The following is a 20,942-nucleotide window of genomic DNA, read 5'->3' as shown; positions in this document are numbered from 1 at the left end:
AAACGAAGTCCATGCACCGTCTTTCATTTTTTTTTTCACACACGCCACTCTTGGTTGCAGAATGTTCCTGACGCTGGTCGGTAGGCAGCCGACCCACAAATCGTTCAGGGCACCACAAAACTACGGAGGCGGTTTCCCCGCCTGCCGCGTGTCGGCCGAGAAGTTCGGCTTTGGTCGCAAAGTTGCTCTTCGGATGCCCGCAGGTTTCGGCGGCCGCTCACCACAAACACCGCCTGGCAGCTGAGTCGCCTCGACGCTTTCCTCATGCGGACGTTTCGCGGCAATTAAGGCTGCTGTCTCCGGCCCAACCTCCATGGTATCAGTACAGGAAGGCTCAGTACTGAGATGGTCCTCAGCATCAGAAAATTTGATTACGTCTTCTGACGCTTCCTTTGACGCGCTTTCATGGTCCTGGGACGGAACGTTCAAGACATGTAGAGTTTCATTCTTATCATTTGAGACCGTCACCTTATTCTTCTTAAAAACCGTCATGGAAGGCGTGTCCTGTTTCGTTGACTGACCTCTAATGTCAGCAGCCTCCTCCGCATCCACCTCGTCCATAAGTAACTCGGACGAGTCTTCGTTGGTCCCAGGTCCGGCAATGCTAGCGTAGGTACGAGCACACTGGCTGTCTTCATGCCCGAACCGTCGACAGGTTCCGCAGCGAGGAACCCGGCACTCTTTGCGGATGTGACCCGCACTCCGGCAGCGTAGGCACAACGGGGGTCTGCCTGGCACAATCACTAGCGCCAGCTCGCCGCTAACATTCAACTGATGCGGCAGGTCGTCGAGCTTCAAGCCAGCTTTCAGCTTCAGCGTGACGAGTCTAGTTGTGGAGCCCTTTTCTAGCATACCTTTAACACGCCAGCGTTCCCAGGAGACCTCCGACACCTTTCCGTACGGCGCAAATGCAGCACCAACATCCCCGTCTGGCACGTTGTGTAGTAGTCAGTGAAGTTTGAGTCGCACGTCCTGGTTCGCCGGGTCAATTACCAAGCAGCGACCGTTTTTTACACACAACCCACCTACACTTACAATCTTGTTCACCGCTTCAGTATTTTGAGAGTTACGGCCCAGACGTGGCTCTTCCGATACGCCCCCATTGCGATAACGTCGGGGATTAGCGCGTGTTGCGCTAACGCATACCGGAAATCTTCCACCCGGTACGGGCGGGCCCTGATATTGGCATGTAAAAAAACAGTATTCAAAACAAACTGACCGGTTGGCAGTGCAGGCAAAACAACCTGGTAAGTATTGTCCTGTTCAGCAGTCCTGTTACCGCGGCCTGCCATGGCCGCTGAAGCCGCTCCTGAGGAGCCCTGCATCCTGCGTCCGTTCACTGGCGTGGCCGGAAGCAGAATTACTGAGCTATAGCGGCTTGTGAACGGCGGTTTTACTTCGCTTGACCGAGTCGTGTTATTTTTCTCGATCAAAAAAGGAAGGCAGTGCAATAGCCGCCAGTGAAGATCGAACTCACGACCGCTGGTTTACAAGACCAGCGCTCTACCACTGAGCTATAGCGGCTTGTGAACGACGGTTTTACTTCGCTTGACCAAATCGTGTTATTTTTCTCGAGCAAAAAAGGAAGGCAGTGGAATAGCCGCCAGTGAGGATCGAACTCACGACTGCTGGTTTACGAGATCAGCGCTCTACCACTGAGCTATAGCGGCTTGTGAACGACGGTTTTACTTCGCTTGACCGAATCGTGTTATTTTTCTCGAGCAAAAAAGGAAAGCAGTCCGACAGCGAGGATCACAGCCGCCAGTGAGGATCGAACTCACGACCGCTGGTTTACAAGACCAGCGCACTACCACTGAGCTATTTTTTTTTTCTTTATTGCCTGACTTTGACACAAACACAACGCACTGGAAAACAAAACAACAGGAACAAAGGAATAATATATGTACACAAAGCTAGTTCGCGTTGCCTATCCCCCACTGAGGGGCAGGCATTGTCATTTTAAAATTCCTTGAGCACCGTCAAAGGTTCCAGCTTTGACAGCCACTCAGGAGCACATGGTTGCAATTTAAGCACGTCGAGCCATCGCTGCACACTTTCACGGAAATACATGCGGGCTGGCCGTGCATCTGGATCGCAGTGATAACCAGCCATTCGTGCGCGCCATATACTGTGGAGGCACATTAACATAACCTGGTCTAACGGCATATCATCGTGGTTATCCAATGGCAAATACCTAATGCCATGGGAATCAAGTGGCAACTGTTTTTTAATTGTCCTTTGCAGAACATCCCACAAATATACCCCCTCCCAGCAATGCAAAAACACGTGATCTATTGTCTCTGGCTGTTTGCAGATGAGACATTGGGCCCCCCACGGTAGGAAAATACCCTTTTCCTCCATAAATGATTTTACACTCAAAGTACCGGTATGTAGCATAAAGAAAAATGTTTTAGCTCCCGTAGCAACTTGCATTTTCTTTACGCGTTTTAATACATTACTTCCTGTGCCTCCATAGTATAAAGCTCGGTACAAGGGCACCGGGAACACCACTTCACAAACATCCTTGTATAATGTTCTCCTGTTAACATTACTTAAATACTCTTTCGAAAAACGTGCGCTTAAGAATTTCACGCTCAAAACAATTTCCCTAAAGAATCCAAAAAGAGATCCCGGCATACATTGCGTATAAACTACGAAATCAGGCAACGCTCGACCAAGTTTTTGTTGACACACTGTGCGCAGGAATGGATCACTGGCATCCCTAAAAAACATAAACCGGTTGACAATCTGTCGCACAAACAAATGACCCAGACCAAGCCCTCCATGCTTCACCTGCCGGAACAAATTTGTCCGACTGCACCTCTCCCAACTCGAGGCCCAAACAAACACCGCAAAAACTCGATGCAATTTTTGCACATTTACACGGGAGCAATGCAACACTTGCATTACATACCATAACTTACTAATTAAAAACAGGTTGCAAACTGCGGCTCTTGCAAATATTGATAATTGAGCGCTTTTCCATTTCTCCGCTTTTTCACGGGTTTCTCTGACCTGCTCTAGCCAGTAAGGCTCGCTTTCCTTGTAAAATTCCAAGGGCACACCCAAGTACTTTGCAGGCGTTGTAACCCACGACACATTAGCGAAAGTGTCGGGGGTCAGCTGCCAGTCTCCGTGCCAAAATCCCAGGCACTTACCGTAGTTAACTTTACTCCCTGTGACTTTGCTAAAATGTTTTACCACCTCCACTGTCCTCTTTATACTCTCCTTATTCACACAAAAAACCGCAACGTCGTCTGCGTAAGCCAGCAATTTGACTTCTGACTCCTGCAGTCGAAAACCATCAATGTCATTGTTTTGTAGGATGCTTAAACACAATGTTTCAATATAAATGCCGAACAAAAGAGGGCTGAGGGGGCAACCTTGGCGCACCGAACGTCGTACGTTGATGGGGGCCCCCAGTGACTTATTGACAATTAATCTCGTAGTGCAGTTACGGTACGCCAAGGCCACTCCCTCTCGAATAACAGAGCCGACATTAACATGGTCTAATATACTGAACAGAATAGCATGCGCCACACAATCAAAAGCTTTCTCCAAGTCCAACTGCAGTAAAGCAACACACGCATGAGTTGCATCGCAGCATTCGAGCACACTTCTCGCTTTGTGAATGTTCTGAAAGATGGATCGCCCTTTGATACCGCACGTTTGGTGAGGGCCCACTAGTTCGCATATAACCGTTTGTAGTCTGCCAGCAAGCACCTTCATATAAATCTTGTAATCAACGTTTGTCAGAGCAATGGGCCTGTAAGACGACAACTGCCTAAGCTTATCTGGTTGGTCAGTTTTCGGAATAAGTACTGTGTGCGACGATCCGAAAGACGCAGGCAGTGCCTTCAGTTTACGCTTCATTAAATAAGGCACACAACAAAGGAGATAGCTGTTGCTTGAACGCTTTATAAAAAGCCGCACTCAGGCCATCAGGCCCGGGTGATTTCCCTGGGTTTAAATTTTCTATTGCCTGCTGCACTTCTTTTTCGCTTATTGGCCGCTCCAGTCTTTCTTTTTGTTCGTCATCAATTTTTGGCATCGCGTCAAGAAAGGATTCTTTAAAACGGTCCAAATTAACCTCTCGGGACGAAAAAAGCTCTTCATAATACTCCCGGAGAGCTTTCGCGATTCCTTCGTTATCGGTTTCTGTGCGGCCTGCCCAATCTACCTCTGCCACGTGATTTCGCCTTGCATTTGCTTTTTCTATTCCCAACGATCTTTTTGTCGGCGTCTCATCCATGGCCAATTTTTCCGCTCTCGCACGCACCAGTGCTCCGCGATAACGGTCTTCGTCATTCAGTTGAAGTCTTTGTTTTATTTTTCTAACGTCGTCCATGTATAACCCTGGCGTGTTACACTCCAGGGCTAACAATTTATCTAGCAAAGATCTTAAATGCATTTCATTTTGTTTTTCTTGAAACCGTATGCAGCTGGCCTTTTCTATAGCTTTGATTTTAATTTGTTGCTTACACAGTTCCCATTCTTGACCCAGTTCGTGGGTGTCCTCCTGACAAATATTACCAATTTCTTCTTCTACTAGTCTGGTGAATTGCTCGTCATTCAGCAGTTTATTATTTAACTTCCACAATTCCCAATTAAAACCGCTACCTCCCTTTCTTGGTCCAATTGTACACTGAACCATGCAGTGATCTGAGTACGTTACCGCCAAAACATAATAATCCTGGCATTTTGGAGCCAGTTCTGCGGCCACATAAATTCTGTCAAGGCGGGCGTGGCTAGCACCCTGAAAATGCGTATACTGAACCCGTCGCTCGCTCGTGAGACACTCTGCAACGTCTTCCAGTGCAAACTCGTCAATCAAGCGCGAAAGCACCTCTGTGCTACGATCCCTAAATGTACGAAGGCTAGTTTTGTCACCGGAGCTCAGTACACAATTGAAATCCCCCAGAAAGACAAGTTGCTTATCCGTGTTTAAATACCCTTCAACAAAATCGAACAAAGCAGCCCTCTCATCAACTACCGTAGGTGCATATATACAAACAGCACGCCACTCAGCCGAGCAAAAACTAAAATCGAGGACCACACCCCGACCCGACGGAAAAGAAGCATGCGACTGCACTACAAGACCCGGCAACTTCTTCACAAACAGGACGCATCCAGCAGAAGTACCGACTGCATGGCTGACAACTGCGTAAAACCGCGACGTGAAACGTTGCACCATGCTCTCGGTCTCTTGTTCACCCTCGACTTTTGTCTCTTGAACTCCAAGTATATCGATGTCATTTTCATTTAAAAGGCGCAGGACCTGGCTCTGCTTCCTTTTTGCTGCTAGACCTCTCAAGTTAAGGGTCGCAACCTTTAGTGACTGTACATAAGCCATTTTCTTAGAGTGAAAAGAGGCCAAGAGCTTGGTGCTTACCCTTCACGTCTAGCATGGCGCTAGACGCTTTCGTTGACGCCAGAGCCATGAGGTTGGACTGGCAGACCTTGTGACGGGGGCGGCTTTTCGGCAGCTCTCCTGTCCGTCGAGACATTCGGTCTTGGTTGGAAGGTCGCCCTCCTCCCTATTGGCGTTTTTATCGGCGGCTCGTCGTTGCTAGCTGCCTCTGCCTCATTCGTCTCACTGGCGCTCCCGTCGTGGGCACGCTTCGCAGGGCCCTGGACGTTGGTCGCTCGGCCGCTGCTCCCTTCGAGGGTCCCCCGTCTGCCCGCAGACTCCGGAAGTTCAATTTTTGAGCTCTCGGCATCGCTCACCGTTTCTTTCTCCGAAGGTCCGTTGCTTGGCAGTGCCACTTCCCTGTCTGGTCCACCGAGCATCTCGTCGCCACCCCCCGGGGGCACTAACATGCCTGTCGTTGCTGCCATCCTCTCATCCTCTCCGACCCCTTTTGCGGCCTCCTCCGTCTCTGCGACGTCCATTCGGTGTTCCGTCATGTCCGCCCTCGCTGTTGGTGCAGTAGCCACTGCATACGTTCGTACGCAGTCTTCCTCCGAGTGGCCAAACCGCTTACACGTCGCACACCGCGGAATCTTACATTCCCGGCGCACATGACCGGTCCCGCGGCAGCGCAGGCACTGCATGGGCCGCCCAGGCACCACAACAAGGGCCAACTCCCCTGCTACTCTTATCTGGTGAGGCAGATCTTCTATCTTCATCCCAGGCTTCAACTTCAGAAGCACGGTTCTCGTTGTTGAGCCCTTTTCGTGCACTCCCTGGACTCGCCACCGCTCACGGGTCACTTCCGTCACCTCACCGAACGCCGCAAAAGCTGTTCGGATATCCTCATCCGCCACGCCGTGCAACATCCAGTGGAGCCGTAGCTTCACCTGTTGGTCCTCGGGGTCAATGACGATACACCGTCGACCTTTCACTTGAAGCTCCTTGAATGCTAGCCGCCGCTTGGTTGCTTCCGTGCTGTTCAAAGTCACCGCCCAGACATGGTTTATTTGGTAAGCCCCCAAGGCCACCACGTCTGGGAGCGTATCAATCTTGGCCAGGGCGTCCCGGAAATCTTCAACCCTGAAGGGTCGCACTCGTACGTCACCGTGCAAAAAAACTGTGTTGAAAACAACACGTCCGGTGGGCAGATGCGGCAAAATAATCTGATATTCCTTGTCGTCGTTTTCCTCAAGCCTGTTACCGCGGCCAGCCTGGGCCGCAATCGCCGCTCCGCCGGAGCTCATCATGCTGCGTCCGTACACGCCGGTGGCCGGAAGTAGAATGCCACTGAGCTATAGCGGCTTGTGAACGACGGTTTTACTTCGCTTGACCAAATCGTGTTATTTTTCTCGAGCAAAAAAGGAAGGCAGTGCAATAGCCGCCAGTGAGGATCGAACTCACGACCGCTGGTTTACGAGACCAGCGCTCTACCACTGAGCTATAGCGGCTTGTGAACGACGGTTTTACTTCGCTTGACCAAATCGTGTTATTTTTCTCGAGCAAAAAAGGAACGCAGTGGAATAGCCGCCAGTGAGGATCGAACTCACGACTGCTGGTTTACGAGATCAGCGCTCTACCACTGAGCTATAGCGGCTTGTGAACGACGGTTTTACTTCGCTTGACCGAATCGTGTTATTTTTCTCGAGCAAAAAAGGAAAGCAGTCCGACAGCCGCCAGTGAGGATCACAGCCGCCAGTGAGGATCGAACTCACGACCGCTGGTTTACAAGACCAGCGCTCTACCACTGAGCTATAGCGGCTTGCGAACGACGGGTTTACTTCGCTTGACCGAATCGTGTTATTTTTCTCGAGCAAAAAAAGGAAGGCAGTGCAATAGCCGCCAGTGAGGATCGAACTCACGACCGCTGGTTTACAAGACCAGCGCTCTACCACTGAGCTATAGCGGCTTCAGAACGACGGTTTTACTTCGCTTGACCGAATCGTGTTATTTTTATTGAGCAAAAAAAGGAAGGCACTACAATAGCCGCCAGTGAGGATCGAACTCACGACCGCTGGTTTACAAGACCAGCGCTCTACCACTGAGCTATAGCGGCTTCTGAACGACGGTTTTACTTCGCTTGACCGAATCGTGTTATTTTTCTCGAGCAAAAAAAGGAAGGCAGTGCAATAGCCGCCAGTGAGGATCGAACTCACGACCGCGTGTTTACAAGACCAGCGCTGTACACACTGAGCTATAGCTTTTTTTTTTCTTTATTTCCGAAGTATACATGAACACGAAATGGTCGCACTTAATAAAACACTTTAGCTGCCCTTGAGCTGACGTCTGTGAGGTTAAAATTTCTTCAATTTTATCAGGTCATCCAGAACTTCTGCCCACTGTGGTGGGTCGGGTAGCGCGCAGATACATTCCCGTAGATAAACAGCACTTTCAATAAAATTTTCACGCACACTGCGAATGTTAATATCTTCATGCCTTACTTGTGTTCGTGTTTTCTACAAGCTGTGGTGGCCTAGAAGCATTAATAAATCATAGGATACGTCTTCGTTCTCCACCGGTAAAAAACGGATGCCATAAGTGTTTAGTGGCAGCTCTTTTTTAATTGTTCTTTGTAGCACGTCCCAATGAAATACATCTCAGCAGTCTAAGAATATGTGTTCGATTGTCTCTGGCTTCTTGCAATGCTGGCAGTTTGTCGTCCAAGGGACATAGATTCCTTTTTCGTGAAGCCAGGTTTTGACGGGTAGAGTGTTCGAGTGCAACTTAAAAAAGAACGTTTTGGCGGCCGGTCTAACTGGCATCCTCTTCACTCGTTTTAAAATATCCTGTCCTGGGCCTCCACGGTAAGGCTACCTATACAAAGGTGCCGGCAGCATGATTTCCAATAGGTCCTTATACAGCTTTTTCTTGCGAACGCTGTACAAATATTCAAGGGAAAAACGCACTTCTAACAAGTTGTAAGAGAGAACTACCTCGCGCAAATATCCTGTGACAGCACCACGCATGTTTTCACTTGAGGAGACAACAAATCCGGGTAACAGCCTTTGCAGCCGCACTTGTATGGCTGTTCTTAAAAAGGTGTCATTTTGGTCGCGAAGAAAAAAAAAGCGCGATACCACTTGGCGCAGAAACAAATGAATCAATCCGATTCCTCCGCTTTTTAAAGAAAGAAATAAATTCGTTCGCCTTGTCTTTTCTCAGGTCGAAGTCCAAAGAAAAACCGCGAACATACGATGAATTTTTTGAATGGCAGTTCGTGACGCACATAGAACATTCATTACATGCCATATCTTGGAAATCAAAAACTCATTGCAGATGAACGCGCGTGAAAAGATTGACAGTTGCCTTCCTTGCCATGCTTCCGTTTTCTCTCGCTATCTATTTGTTTCTTCCTTCCAGTGTAAGCTAGGATCGTGATAACATTGTAGGGGCACACCCACATACTACATTGGCAAGGAAGACCATTGCAATTGGGAGAAAGAAGCCGGTTCAGCATCCCATAAGCCGTGCCAAAATCCGGAGCTTTTTTCCCAGTTAACCCGACATCCAGTCTGGTCACAAAACTTTTCAACAACGTTAACCACTTCACAAATGCTCTCTCTGTTTTTACAAAGTACTGCAATGTCGTCCGCGTATGCAAGTAGCTTCACATGCGCCGACTGAAGCTTGAAACCCGAGATGCAGTCATTATTGAGAATGGCCAAGCATAATGGCTCGAGATAGGCTGCAAAAAGCAGAGGAGAGAGTGGGCATCCTTGCCTCACCGAAGAACGCACTTCGAGACTGTCAGTGAGATCGCCATTCACTATAATACGCGTCGAGCAGTTTGCGTACGCCATTTTCACTCCCTCCACGATTACCGAGCCCAGGTTACTATGCTCTAGAATGGAGAAAAGGATGTCGTGCGATACTCGATCGAACGCTTTTTCCGAATCCCAAATCCAGCTGAATCATGGCAACCTGACTTCCAAGCGTGTCTACACATTCCAGTACGGTTCGCGCCACATGTGTATTTGTGCGATGCTGCGACCTCTTATGCCGCACGTTTGGTGCGGTCCGACTAATTTAGCTATTACACTCAGCAATCTCTTCGCTAAAACCTTCATAAAGATTTTGTAATCAACATTTGTCAGGCTTAATGGCCTATAAGACTTCACCAACAGGCGTTTCTCTGGATCATCACCTTTTGGAATAAGTACGATGTGGGACGTAGTAAATGATAATGGCACTTGTTTGCGTTCGTAGGCTTCTCTTATCACTTGCAACATAAGGCTGGAAACATGGTTTTTAAATGCTTTGTAAAAGGAGGCGCTCAGCCCATCTGGTCCAGGGGCTTTCCCACATGGGAGGTCATCTACGGCCTTTTCTATCTCTTGCATTGTAACAGGCATTTCAACTCTCTTTCACACGATCTTCGAGCGTTGGCATTAGCCGTAAATATTCTATTGGAAACCCTTCACTATGTTCGCGCGTATTACTCAGACGCTCAGCAAAATATTTCAGAATCGCACACTTTATATCTTTAGCATCGTTCGTAATCTGCCCTTCATGTCTTATTTGCCTGATTTCCTTCTGGCAAGCGTACCTTTTTTCATCTGATAGCGCTCGCTTTGTCGACGCCTCGCCAGCCCACAGTTTATCGCTTCTTGCGCGTATAACCGCGGCTCTGTACTTCTCAGCGTCGATTCTTTCTAAATGAGATTTCACATCTCTTATTTGCTTAGTGAACTTCCCCGGCGCACAGATTTCCATGCACAACAGACACTCAAGTTGTCCATGAAGTTCCTTTTCTGTTTCTTTCTGTTTGTACCAAATAACACTGCTCCTTTCTATTGCTTTTATCTTCACCTGCTCTTTAAATCTTTCCCATTTATCTGCATGGCTTTCTTCATGCCCCTTAAGCAAACATTCCAAATCGTTCGTGATTGCCTTAACAAACTCTTCATCCTCCAAACTTTTCTCGTTCAGTTTCCATAGATGCCAGTTGAAAACAGATTTCTTAACCTTCCTTCCAAAAGCCGCACTAACAAGGCAATGATCACTAAACGAAATAGGTTTTACGTTATAGTCTGTACAAATTGGAACGAGATCAATAGATACATACAGCCTGTCTAGTCTCGCATGACTATCGCGTTGAAAGTTCGTGTATTCCAGACGGGTTCCATAAGAAAACACATTTCCAATGTCTTCCAAGCAATAGTCATGCACAAATACATTCAACAGTTCAGCGCTCTTGTCTTTCACTGATCTAATCTTCACTCGATCAGTAGCAGCAAACACACAGTTTAAATCACCCAATACAAGCAAAATTTTGTCACATTTCAAGTACGGCTCGACTGAACAAAAGAAGTTTTGACGATCACTTTCAACATAGGGGGCGTACATACAGACAGCACGCCAAAATAAATTTGAGAACAAAAAGTCAACAACCAAGAGTCGGCCACTTTCGCATGCAAATACGTAGTGTACGCTTATACCCAAAGTATTGCGAATGAAAAGAAGGCATCCGCCTGATTCTCCCACAGAGTGACCAACACACACATCAAAGTTTGCATGAAAAACAGACACCATGCGGTCCGCATGGTCCTGAGATTCTATCTTCGACTCGTGAACGGCTAGTAAGTCTATTTCATTATCTAGCAGCAGGCGATTCAACTGGCATTGCCGCCTTCGGGCTCCAAGCCCTCTAACATTCAAGGTTGCTACACGTAATGGGACATCTAGCTTAATTGCCATGCGTCTAGAGAAAAAGGCGCCCGATCCGTGTGATGCCTACCTCAATCGTCAATGTGGCTCTGCTTGTCCGAGGTTCCGTAGCGTACGCGCTCGTATCAGGCCTCCCAACGGGATGTCTGAATGTGTACTGAGGCGTGCCTGACCACCACACTTGCCACCTTCCATAAACAATCAAAGAGCCACAACCGAAAACAGGCTATGACGGCTGACGCACCACCTGCACTCACATGCATTAGGTCCCGTCCAAACTACGGAGGCGGTTTCCCCGCCGGCCGCGTCTCGGACGAAACGTTCGGTCGAGGCTTCAACGTCGAACGTCGAACCCCGGTGCTTTCGATGGCGGCTCGTCACTGCCACCACCAGGCTGCAGATCCTCACCGGCGCTCTCATCATGGGACCGCTTCCCAACGGGTAGGCCGCTTACTCCTGCGCTGAAGTCCATAACGTCGGCGTTGGGAGGCTCCGCGCTGCCTTGGCTTTCGAGCACAGGTTCACTGGCGTCCGCCACGCTACTTGCGTCCAGTTGGGAACCATTCTCCACTGGTGCAGAATCCGCTGTCGCAACGGCCGTGGATGTCCTCCTCTTTGTCAAAGGGGTCAACACCGGCCCATCATTCCTTGCCGGTTGCCCGGTTGTTTTGGCTGCCTCTTCCGCGTCCGCCTCATCCATCAGATGCTCGGAAGAATCTTCACTGTTCCCAGGACCAGCGATGCTCGCGTAGCTACGAGAACACTGCCCTTCTTCGTGGCCAAAACAACGGCATGCACCACAACGCGGAACCTTACACTCTCGGCGAATGTGGCCGGTACTTCGACACCGGAGACATAACGGAGGCCTTCCAGGTACTACGACGAGCGCCAACTCACCGCCGACGTTCAGCTGGTGCGGCAAGTCGTCCAGTTTGACCCCAACTTTCATCTTCAAGGTGACAATCCTAGTAGTTGAACCCTTATCCGATATGCTATGCACGCGCCAGCGCTCCCTGGCCACTTCGGAAACCTTTCCGTACGGCGCGAAGGCCACACGCACATCTTCATCCGGAACGTTGTGAAGCAACCAGTGGAGCTTCAGCCACACATCCTGGTTAGCCGGATCAATAACGAGGCAGTGACGTTGCTTCACACACAACTCACCAACTCCTGCAATCTTCTTCACAGCATCCGCGTCTTTCAGGGTGATGGCCCAGACGTGGCTCATGCGATACGCCCCCATGGCGATAACGTCAGAGAGCAGCGAATGCTGAGCCAACGAGTCTCGGAAATCTTCCACCCGGTACGGGCGGGCCCTGATATCCGCGTGCAAAAAAAATGTGTTTAACAAAAAACGCCCTGTTGGAAGACTTGGCAGAACAACCTGGTAGTCATTATCCTGTTCCAAAGCCCTGTTACCGCGGCCAGACATGGCCGCTGAAGCCGCTCCTGCGGAGCCCGTCATTACACGTCCATACGCTGTGACGGCCGGAAGTGGAATCACCACTGAGCTATAGCGGCTTTTTTTTTCTTTATTGCCGAGAAACACAAAACAAAAATACACATAATAAAACACGCCAACTACACTTGAGCTAACGCGTACGTGGCTAAAATCTTTTCAAGTGCACTAACTCATCAAAGAGACAATGCCATTGTGGCGGATCCTGCTGCTTCCTGAAAGTTTCGCGTACATACACAGCACTTCAATAAAGTTTTCAAGCGCAGATCGTGTATCTATATCTGCATGACGCACCTGCATTCGTGTTTTCCACAAACTATGGAGGCCAAGAAGTATAAATCATAAAGTGCATCATCGTTCTGCGCTGGTAGGAATCTTATACCGCAAGGAGTTAATGGAAGTTGCTTTTTAATTGTCCTTTGGAGGACGTCCCATTGAAAGACAGCATCCCAACACTAAGAAAACGTGTTCAATTGTTTTCGGTTTTTTGCACAACAGGCAATTTGTTGTCCATGGGACGAAGATACTTTTATCATTCAGCCAGGTTTTAACAGGCAGCGTATTAGAGTGAAGTTTGAAAAGGAACGTTTTAGCAGATGGCCTCACGGGCATCTTCTTAACTCTTTTCAAAACGTCCTGCCCTGGGCCTCCATAGTGTAATGCCCGGAAAAAGGAACCGGCAGCATCACGTCAATGAGATCTTTATACAGTTTTTTTCTGGGAACATTGTAAATAAAAAAATAAAACCGCAATTCCAGCGACTTGCACGAAAAAACAACCTCGCGCAGGTAGCCAGTCACAGTACAAGGCATGTTTTCACAAGACACAATCCATTCAGGGAGCAGCCTCTGCAATGGCACTTGCATCACAGTTCTTAGAAAGGTATCTTTTGATCACGGAGGAATATAAATCGCGAAACCACCCGACGCATGAACAGATGTGCAAGGCCAAGCCCGCCCCTTTTAAAAGAAATAAACAAATTTGTCCGGGCGGTTTTTTCCCATGTGGATGCCCGAATAAAAACAGCAAAAACGCGGTGCATTTTCTGAATTGAGGTTCGTGAGATACACAACACATTTATGAGGTACCACAGCCTCGAAATAAGAAAAACATTGCAAATAGAAGCGCGCGAAAACATTGACAGTGGCCTTCCTTGCCACGCATCCACTTTTTCTTTCGCTCTGGACGTTTATTCCATCCAGTGCACGTTGGGATCTTGGTAACATTCTAAAGGCACGCCTAGATATCGCGTTGGGAGAGCAGACCATCGCAGCTTACAGAAGAAATCAGGTGCCACGTCCCAATCACCGTGCCAAAACCCAGAGCTTTTCTTCCAATTGATCTTACATCCGGGTTGATCACAAAATGTTTGGACGACACCCGTGACTTCACAGATGCTGTTTCTGGTTGCAGAAAGCACTGCTATGTCATCAGCGTATGCTAGCATTTTCACGTGTGCTGATTGCAGCTTGAACCTTAAAATGAGGTCGCATTCAAAGATAGCCAAGCAAAGTGGCTCTAAATACAGTGCAAAAAGCAGGGGTGAGAGCGGGCAGCCCTGCCTTACTGATGAACTTACTGCGATGCTGTCAGTCAGTTCACCATTCACTAGAATACGGGTCGTGCAGTTCGCATAAGCCATTTTAACACCCTTCACTTTGACTTCACCTAGGTTAGAATGCTCCAAAAGGGAAAAAAGAATTTCGTGAGAAACACGGTCAAAGGCTTTCGCCAAATCTAACTTCATCATGGCTATCTGACCCCCGAGTGCAAGAACACATTCTAGTACGGTTCTTGCCACATGTATATTCGTGGCAATGGATCGACCCTTGATGCCACACGTTTGATGACACCGAAGCAATTTGTTTATTACGCTTTGCAGTCGTTTTGCTAAAACCTTCATGTACACCTTGTAGTCAACATTGGTGAGGCTAATCGGTCGATATGACCCCACTAACAGTCGTTTCTCCGGATCATGTCTTGGGTAGTAGAACAATGTGCGATGTAGAGAAAGACAATGGAACAGTATTACGTTCATAAGCTTCAGTGATTACACAGAGCATAAACTGAGCCGCATACTGCTGAAAAGTTTTAAAGAAGGCGGCGCTTAGCCCATCCGGCCCAGGGGCCTTCCCAAATGTCAGGTCATCTATTGCAGATATCCTGCAACGTTATCGGTGTTTCTAGGCGCGCTTTACTTTCGTTATCCAGTGAAGGCATCAGTATTAGAAAATCTGTTTGAAAGCCGCCTACAGTTTGAAGCTTTGCGCTGAGCAGTTCTTCAAAGTGCTCTGCTACCGCACGCTGAATATCTTTAGCATCTTCAGTGATATGGCCGGCATACCTTATATTCCTTATTTCTTTCTGGCAGGCGTATCTTATCTCGTCTGCTAGCGCTCGTTTTGTTGCCACTTCTCCTGCCCAAAGTTTTTCAGTCCTTGCACGTATGATTAGCCGCTGTGTATCTTTCGCTGTCGATTGTTTCCGGCTCACCTTTAATCTCTCGTATTTTACTGGCGAAATGCCCTGGCACAGCACGTTCCATGCTAAAAAAAACTGGAGTTGTTCATTCAGTTCTTTTTCTTTCTCTTTATGCCACACCTTGCTGCTCTTTTCTATGGATTTCAATTTGACCCACTCTTTGAAGCTGTCCCATTCCGCAAGACGATTTTCAAACTCGGACTTAACTTCCGTAAGGAACTCTTCATCGGCGAGAAGCTTGGCATTCAGTTTCCGTAGGTGCCAGTTAAAGCGCCATATCTTTCCTTTCCTACCAAACACTGCACTCACGAGACAATGATCACTGAAAGACACAGGCTTGTCCTCATATGCAGTACATAGGGAAACAAGATCAACCGAGGCGTACACCCTGTCCAATCTAGCATGGCTATCTCACAAAGTGCGTGAACTCTGGTTGGTTTCCAGTGGAGAACACACTACCAACATCCTCAAGGCCATACTCATGCACAAGTGCATTCAACAGCTCAGTGCTTCTGTCCGTTTGAGGTTTGCACTTCGCCGCTCGGTCCACAGCTGCGCACACACAGTTGTAGTCACCAAGTACAAGCAAGATTTTGTCGGTCTTCAACCACAATTTAATAGACTCAAAAAACGATTCACATTCGCAGTTTGAATTGGGAGCATACACACACACAACACGCCAGCATAAATTACAGTAGGTAAAATCAGTAACTAAAAGCCAACCACTTAGACAGGCAAAAACGGACTCTACGCTTACTCCCAGCGTGTTACGTATAAATAAAAGGCATCCCCCCGATACACCAACAGAATGGCGTACACACACATTAAAGTTTGCTTAAAAAGAAGCCACCTTACGGTCAGTGCTTTCTTGGCTCTCAATCTTTGACTCTTGCACAGCTGCTATATCTATCATTATACAAAAGGAGGCGACTGAGCTGGCATTGTCGCCTTCTCGCTCCCAGCCCTCTGACATTCAAAGTAGCTACGTGTAACGGCGAATTAAGCTTGACAGCCATGTATTAGAAAGAGACGCCCGTACCCGCATGGTGCCTACCTTCATGGTTGCGTGGCCTTAGCTTCTGAAGAACAGTGGCGTATGTGTACATGTAATGTCCTCCCAGCAGAACGTCGGGCTGCATTCAAACGAAGTCCAAGCACCGTCTTTCAATTTTTTTTTCACACACGCCCCGCTTGGTTGCAGAAGGTTCCTGACGCTGGTCGGTAGGCAGCCGACCCACAAATCCTTCAGGACACCACAAAAACTACGGAGGCGGTTTTTCCGCTTGCCGCGTGTCGGCTGAGAAGTTCGGCTTCGGTCTTAACGTGGCTCTTCGGATGCCAGAAGTTTTCAGCGGCGGCTCACCACGAACACCGCCTGGTAGCTGAGTCTCCTCGACGCTTTCCTCATGCGGACGTTTCGCGGCAATTAATGCTGCTGTCTCCGGCCTAACCTCAATGGCATCAGTACAGGAAGGCTCAGTACTGAGGTGGTCCTCAGCGTCAGAAAATTTGATTACGTCTTTTGACGCTTCCTTTTACGCGCTTTCATAGTCCTGGGATGGAACGTTCAAGACATGCCGAGTTTCATTCTTTTCATTTGAGACCGTCACCTTATTCTTTGTTAAAACCGTCATGGAAGGCGCGTCCTGTTTCGTTGACTGACCTCTAATGTCAGCATCCTCCTCCGCTTCCGGCTCGTCCATAATTTCCTCGGACGAGTCTTCGCTGGTCCCAGGTCCGGCAATGCTAGCGTAGGTACGAGCACACTGGCTGTTTTCATGCCCGAACCGTCGACAGGTTCCGCAGCGAGGAACCCGGCACTCTTTGCGGATGTGACCCGCACTCCGGCAGCGTAGGCACAACGGGGGTCTGCCTGGCACAATCACTAGCGCCAGCTCGCCGCTAACATTCAACTGATGCGGCAGGTCGTCGAGTTTCAAGTCAGCTTTCAGCTTCAGCGTGACGAGTCCAGTTGTGGAGCCCTTTTGTAGCATACCTTTAACACGCCAGCGTTCCCGGGAAACCTCCGACACCTTTCCGTACGGCGCAAATGCAGCACGAACATCTTCGTCTGGCACGTTGTGTAGTAGCCAGTGAAGTTTGAGTCGCACGTCCTGGTTCGCCGGGTCAATCACCAAGCAGCGACCATTTTTCACAGACAGCTCACCTACACTTACAATCTTGTTGACGGCTTCAGTATCCTTGAGAGTGACGGCCCTGACGTGGCTTATCCGATACGCCCCCATTGCGATAACATCGGGGATTGGCGAGTGTTGTGCTAAAGCATCCCGGAAATCTTCCACCCGGTACGGGCGGGCTCTGATATCGGCGTGCAAAAAAAAAAACAAAAAAACAGTATTCAAAACAAACTGACCGGTTGGCAGTGCAGGCAAAACAACCTGGTAAGTATTGTCCTGTTCAGCAGTGCTGTTACCGCGGCCTGCCATGGCCGCTGAAGCCGCTCCTGAGGAGCCCTGCATCCAGCGTCCGTTCACTGACGTGGCCGGAAGCAGAATCACTGAGCTATAGCGGCTTGTGAACGACGGTTTTACTTCGTTTGACCGAATCGTTTTATTTTTCTCCAGCAAAAAAGAAAGGCAGTGCAATATCCGCCAGTGAGGATCGATCTCATGACCGCTGGTTTACGAGACCAGCGCTCTACCACTGAGCTATAGCGGCTTGTGAACGACGGTTTTACTTCGCTTGACCGAATCGTGTTATTTTGCTCGAGCAAAAAAGGAAGGCAGTACAATAGCCGCTAGTGACGATCGTACTTACGACACAACACCAGCGCTCTACCACTGCGCTATAGCGGCTTGTGCACGACGGTTTTACTTTGCTTGACCGAATCGTGTTAGTTTTCTCGAGCAAAAAAGTAAGGCAGTGCAATAGCCGCCAGTGAGGATCAACTCACGACCGCTGGTTTACAAGACCAGCGCTCTACCACTGAGCTATAGCGGCTTGTGAACGATGGTTTTACTTCGCTTGACCGAATCGTGTTATTTTGCTCGAGCAAAACAGGAAGACAGTGCAATAGCCGCCAGTCAGGCTCGAACTCACGTCCAGGGCTCTACCACTGAGGTATAGCTTTTTTTTTCTTTTCTTTATTGCATGAATTGGTACAAATACATCAGTAAAAGATCGTGGTTGCCATGCCCCTTGGCTGACAACCGTGTCTAATGGACTTTCATTACGCCAAGTTCGCCCATCAGACTCAAGACCTCCTCCTCAGGGTCTTGCTGCTTCAAAATTTCTTTTAGTTTATACACTTGTTCAACAAAATAATCACATAGAGATCGTGCATCGACATCACAGTGTCTATAAGTATTTGGAGGAGTTTTTTTTTATTGCCTGCTTTGACGAATACACTGCAAATATGACATAAAACATGGTGACCATGCCGTGGTCAGCGTGAATGCTTAAAACTTCTTAAAATGAACAAGTTCATCTAGGACACCAATCCAGTCGGGAGGTTCTGGCAATGTACGGTAAACATCTCGTAAGTACATAATGCTTTCAATGAAATTCTGCCTTAGTGGACGGACTCTTACATCGGCGTGCCTAACAGCCATCCTTGTTCGCCATATGCTGTGGAGCCCCAGAACCATGATCAGGTCATAAGGAATGTCTCCATCGTTTTCAATTCGTAGAAAACGGATTCCGTACGGTGTTATTGGTAGGTCTTTCTTTAGAGTACTTTGCAAGATGTGCCAGTAGAAGACTGGATCCCAGCAATCAACCTGATCTATTGTTTCTGGTTTCTTGCAAAATATACAGTTAGTTGTCCATGGAACGAATATTCCCTTTTCCTCTAACCAAGTCTTAACTGGAAGCGTCCCTGTACGAAGTTTAAAGAAGAAGGTTTTAAAGCTGGGCTTAATATTCATCTTTTTAACTCTCTTTAAAACATAATTTCATGGACCTCCACAGTATATTGTTCGGTACCTGGGTGTTGGCAACATTGTATCCAGTAGGTCTCTGCACAGTTTTTTTCCTTTGCACTGAACTTAAGTACTCAAGGGAAAATCGAGCCTTTAAGATTTGGAATGCAAGTACAACTTCTTGCCAAAACCCAGTTACTGTGCGTCCACCGTCATTGCATGATGAAACAATAAATTCAGGTAAGGCATTGCCTAAGTGCACTTGCATTACTGTTCGGAAAAAAGAGCTTTCTGGTCCCGAAGAAAAATAAATCGTGACACAATTTGTCTTAGAAACAGGTGTGACACGCCTAATCCACCATTACAAACAGAATGAAACAAATTCGTCCTACTAGTACCTTCCCAACTTGCCCCCCAAATGAAAATCGCGAACAATCTGTGAATTTTTGGCAGATTTGTGCGTTTCATGAACAAAAATTGGAGAACGAACCACACCTTGGATATCAAGAAAAGATTGCAGACAGTCGCGCGGGCAAACATGGACAAATTACGGCCTTGCCAGCCTTGCGTCTTTTCCCTGACCCTTTCTGTCTCTTGACGCCAGTACTGCTCGCTATCTTGATAGCTGTCAAGGGGCATACCTAGATACTTCGTAGGCAACGATACCAATCGCATGTTTGCAAACGCTTCCGGTCTTTCGTTCCAGTTACCATGCCAAAAGCCAGCCGATTTTTCCCAGTTAATCTCACAGCCAGTTGCGGTGCAAAAACCTTCAGCGACCTCGACTGCCTGACTTACGCTTTGTCGGTTCGAACAGAAAATGGCTATATCATCCGCGTACGCAAGTACTTTCACTTCAGATGCTTGTAGCTTGAATCCACGGATCCTGTCATTATTAATCAGGCTTAAACAAATGGGTCTAGATACAAGACAAATAGAAGAGGGGACAATGGACAGCCTTGCCTCACTGACGATCGCACGGCTATTGCGTCAGTAAGACGTTTATTTACAATAATACGAGTAGAGCACCCAGCGTATGCCATTTTGACTCCATCTACGATAACACTTCCGATATTTACATGCTCTAAAATGGTGAAAAGGACGTCATGTGAAACGTTGTCAAATGCTTTTGACAAGTCGAGCTGTACCATTGCCAAGGTCAATGTACAACTGGTCGCGCAACTTGGAAGAAAACGCGTGCAGCTGCCTACTGCCAGCGGCATCAACTCGATGATGAGGGCTCCTGCGAACTGTGAGGCAAATTACTAGCGCACAGAAAATAAGATCTGCCAGAACTCCAAAGAATTAGAAAGTAAATATAATATTCGCGCTCAGGAATGAATGCAGTTTTTGTTTCTTGCGTAATAAAAAATGTGTCACATTTTTAATAATATTTTGTTTCTAACGGCCTCTCTCGGCCACTTATTATCCGCTGCGTAGTTGCCCAAAGCTCAGATATGGCTCAGACAAAAGCTTTTTTATCCGAGGAATGGTTGCGTCATCGACCCTGGTTCAACGTTCATCGTTGTGTTCTGCGTACAGAATGGGTTATCTGTAACAAACAGTATTTCATTCTGCTGGTTGTGGTAGAGCTTTACAGCAAGGCGAAGACTGTCTGTGCTCGATGAGAAACTGATTGCCGCTGCATGTGCGCATTTCCGGACGATGGGACAATGCTGCGTCACAGCTCGGCGGCTCGGCTCGGCCTCCCAGGAACGTCGTAAAAGTGGTGGCTTGTTTTACGGATACACGTCTGCATGAGTGGCGTATCGCGACATGTTTTAATTGAGCGGTGAAGGTGAGATTTTATTGCTCCCAAGACGCGTGTCGCATTGCTCAAAGCCTTCCGTTCCGCTCCCTTTGCTGTATGTTTTGCGTACTGCGTCGTATTACCGCACCAACGTTCGCTGAACGTGCTTTAGCTGTTATTACAGTGATGTTCCTATTGTCAATGGGATCTTTCTCATGAACATGTTAAATGCTTAAGTTGTAAATGTGTAACCTCACATTGACTCCTTTCAGTGGCAAATGAAGCGCGAGTAAA

At 48.0% G+C, this 20,942-nt stretch overlaps 8 non-coding genes and 2 pseudogenes across 8 annotated transcripts; all 10 read right to left on the bottom strand.

Annotated features, from left to right (window-relative positions):
• Positions 1 to 1,452: 1,452 nt before the first annotated feature.
• Positions 1,453 to 1,524, bottom strand: TRNAT-UGU (transfer RNA threonine (anticodon UGU)). Its single transcript has one exon. It is a non-coding gene; the product is annotated as a tRNA-Thr (tRNA).
• A 74-nt stretch (positions 1,525 to 1,598) lies between these two features.
• TRNAT-CGU (transfer RNA threonine (anticodon CGU)) lies at positions 1,599 to 1,670 on the bottom strand. Its single transcript has one exon. It is a non-coding gene; the product is annotated as a tRNA-Thr (tRNA).
• A 5,119-nt stretch (positions 1,671 to 6,789) lies between these two features.
• On the bottom strand, positions 6,790 to 6,861 carry TRNAT-CGU (transfer RNA threonine (anticodon CGU)). Its single transcript has one exon. It is a non-coding gene; the product is annotated as a tRNA-Thr (tRNA).
• Positions 6,862 to 6,935: 74 nt separating this feature from the next.
• On the bottom strand, positions 6,936 to 7,007 carry TRNAT-CGU (transfer RNA threonine (anticodon CGU)). Its single transcript has one exon. It is a non-coding gene; the product is annotated as a tRNA-Thr (tRNA).
• A 93-nt stretch (positions 7,008 to 7,100) lies between these two features.
• On the bottom strand, positions 7,101 to 7,172 carry TRNAT-UGU (transfer RNA threonine (anticodon UGU)). Its single transcript has one exon. It is a non-coding gene; the product is annotated as a tRNA-Thr (tRNA).
• Positions 7,173 to 7,247: 75 nt separating this feature from the next.
• On the bottom strand, positions 7,248 to 7,319 carry TRNAT-UGU (transfer RNA threonine (anticodon UGU)). The gene has a single exon. It is a non-coding gene; the product is annotated as a tRNA-Thr (tRNA).
• Positions 7,320 to 7,394: 75 nt separating this feature from the next.
• On the bottom strand, positions 7,395 to 7,466 carry TRNAT-UGU (transfer RNA threonine (anticodon UGU)). The gene has a single exon. It is a non-coding gene; the product is annotated as a tRNA-Thr (tRNA).
• A 238-nt stretch (positions 7,467 to 7,704) lies between these two features.
• LOC146196269 (uncharacterized) lies at positions 7,705 to 8,604 on the bottom strand (annotated as a pseudogene).
• Positions 8,605 to 11,355: 2,751 nt separating this feature from the next.
• On the bottom strand, positions 11,356 to 12,542 carry LOC146196268 (uncharacterized; annotated as a pseudogene).
• Positions 12,543 to 17,907: 5,365 nt separating this feature from the next.
• Positions 17,908 to 17,978, bottom strand: TRNAT-UGU (transfer RNA threonine (anticodon UGU)). The gene has a single exon. It is a non-coding gene; the product is annotated as a tRNA-Thr (tRNA).
• Positions 17,979 to 20,942: the final 2,964 nt, after the last annotated feature.

The sequence above is a fragment of the Amblyomma maculatum genome, chromosome 3 (genome assembly GCF_055883805.1).
Source record: "Amblyomma maculatum isolate TAMU_Amacu chromosome 3, ASM5588380v1, whole genome shotgun sequence".
Lineage (NCBI taxonomy): Eukaryota > Metazoa > Arthropoda > Arachnida > Ixodida > Ixodidae > Amblyomma > Amblyomma maculatum.
Note: the sequence above shows the minus strand (reverse complement) of the source record. Positions and strands in the feature narration are given on the sequence as shown.